This window comes from Carettochelys insculpta, chromosome 3 (genome assembly GCF_033958435.1).
Source record: "Carettochelys insculpta isolate YL-2023 chromosome 3, ASM3395843v1, whole genome shotgun sequence".
Classification (NCBI taxonomy): Eukaryota; Metazoa; Chordata; order Testudines; family Carettochelyidae; genus Carettochelys; species Carettochelys insculpta.
Genome location: NC_134139.1, coordinates 181809081 through 181811663, shown reverse-complemented (window position 1 = coordinate 181811663; position 2583 = coordinate 181809081). Strand labels below are relative to the sequence as shown.

The following is a 2583-nucleotide window of genomic DNA, read 5'->3' as shown; positions in this document are numbered from 1 at the left end:
CTGCTATTTCGATGTTGCAGGACATGGATCGTCTACACGTGCCCTACTTCGACGTTCAACTTCGAAGTAGGGCACTATTCCCATCCCCTCATGGGGTTAGCAACTTCGATGTCTCGCCGCCTAACATCGATTTCAACTTCAAAATAGCTCCCAACACATGTAGCTGTGATGGGCGCTATTTCGAAGTTGGCGCCGCTACTTCAAAGTAGCGTGAACGTGTAGACGCAGCCAGAAAGTCCACAACCTCCCTAGGCAATTGAATCAATTGCTTAACCATGCTGAGAGGAAGTTTTTTCTTAATGTCCAACCTAAACCTTCCTTGCTGCAATTTAAGACCATTGTTTCTTGTCCTATCCTCAGAACTTAAGGAGGATGATTTTTCTCCCTCCTTCTTTATAACAACCTTCTATACTTTTGGTGGGCAATCTGTGGCCTATGGGATTCTATGTGTGGCCCATGAGGCAATTTATTTACTGTTGTCCACATGCAGAGTTTCCAGATTCTGCTGGTTTCCATCCACATTATTTACCCCCTACTACTATTACTAAAGTGACACACATTCAAAGCCAGAGCATGTGAGGTCAGGTGTTTGTGGATTTTTAATTTTTTTTCAGGGCCAACAGCAGCACTTTTATTGGCAGAAGTTAGACAGGAAACCGAGCCAGGAGCTTGCAGAGCAGGTTCCTGGGGAGCAGCCAGGGTGGGGCCAGAGGCACCATCACTGGGAAGAAGCCATGATGCTGGAGACACTGTCAAAGTCGAACTTCCCCACTATGCTCTTGGGTTTGATGCTCTCCTCCTGGTTGCAGATGAAGATCTTGCCCAACTCCATTTCTGTCCAGCTGTATTTGCTCATCCAAACCTTCAACTGGCTGTCTGAGAGGTCACCCAGCACCTCAGCAAGCAGCCACCGGTCAATGTGCTAGTACGTGATCCCCACCACGTGGCAGATGAATTTCTGAATGAAGTCTTCGAACCCCGAGATCCCTTCCAGAATCTCCATGCTCTCATCCAGGGCTTGCCAGGAGGCCTGGAAGAGGCAGGTCTCCAGCAGCTCCCCGAGGTAGAGGATCTGCCTGATCGGCTTCTCTTCTTGATGAGCCTGGTTGTGGATTGCACACACGATTGACTTTGAGAACCAGGTGCTTCCTCTGCATTCAGTCTAACCACTGCTACAATTCAGTTTCATACCCCACCAATTTCAGGCATAGTTAGCAAAACTACCTATCCTGGGAGACCATGTTTGTTATGACAATCTTGTGGCCCACTGAAATCGAGAGTCACTCATGCAACCCACTCACAACCCTAGGTTGCTCATCACTGTGTTCTATACTTGAAAACAGTTATCTTCTTTCTCAGTTTTCTCTTTTCCAGACTAGAAAAAAATCCAGTTTTTAACCATCTCCTTTCATAGGTCATATTTTCTAGACATTTAATAATTCTGTTGCTCATCTCCAGACTTCCTTGCATTTTGCCACATCTTTCCTGAAATGCGGTACCTAGAACTGGAGACAGTATTCCAGTTGAGATCTGATCAGCACAGAGTTGAGTGGAAGAATTACGACTTGTCTTACTTACAACACTCATGCTAATATGTCCCCCCGCCCTCTTTTTTCCCCCCAATAGTGTTACATTGTTGACTCATATTTAACTTATGACCTACTATGACCCCAGATCTTTTTTCTGTGGTACTCCTTCCTAGGCAGTCGTTTTGCATTTTGTGTGTGTGTGTGCATTTGTCCTTATTGAATTTCATCATGTTATCTGAGGACACTTCTCCAGTTTGTCCAGATCATTTGAATTATTAACCTATCCTCTAAAGCACTTGCAACCCCTCCCAGCTTGGTATCATCTGCAAACTTTATAAGTATAATTTCTATGCCATTATTTAAATTGTTAATGAAAAACTGAACATAACCAGGCCTAGAAGAGATCCACAGGATATGTCGTTCCAGCTTGACCATGAGCCACTGATAACTACCCTCTGGGAATTATTATTCAACCAGTTATGTAACTACCTTACAGTAGCTTTATCTAGGTTGTATTTCTCTTTGTCTAGGAGAAGGTCTGCAAGACCACATCAAAAGTCTTATAAAACTCATGTTAGGGCACATTTACTTCTGTCCCTCACCCCAATGTTCAAGGCTTGTTATCCTGACAAAAAAAAGCTGTTAGGATGGATTGATGTGACTTGTTCTTGACAAATCCATGCTGACTTTTACTTACCACTTCATTATCTTCTAGGTGTTTGCAAAATGACTGCATAATTATTTGCTCCATTATCTTTCCAGGTACTGAAGTTAAACTCACTGGTCTGTACTCCCCCTGGTTGTCCTTATTTCTCTTTTCTAACCCTCTGGAATGTAACCCACCTTCCATTACTTTTCAAATAAAATCACTAATGTTTCAGATATCATCTTAGTCAGCTTTTTGAGTATGATATGGTGTATTTAATCAGGGGCTGGTGCCTTAAGATAGCTAACTTGTCTAATTTTAACTTGTTTTTTTTCCCCTATTTTTAGCTTCATATCATTCCTCATTTTCACTGCCAGCAGAATGGAGTAGTCCCAGGGACACTGTAAG

The 2583-nt window shown here is 43.1% G+C and overlaps 1 pseudogene; it reads right to left on the bottom strand.

The window, feature by feature from the left end:
* Positions 1-718: 718 nt before the first annotated feature.
* LOC142010730 (eukaryotic translation initiation factor 3 subunit K pseudogene) lies at positions 719-2280 on the bottom strand (annotated as a pseudogene).
* Between the last annotated feature and the right edge of the window lie 303 nt (positions 2281-2583).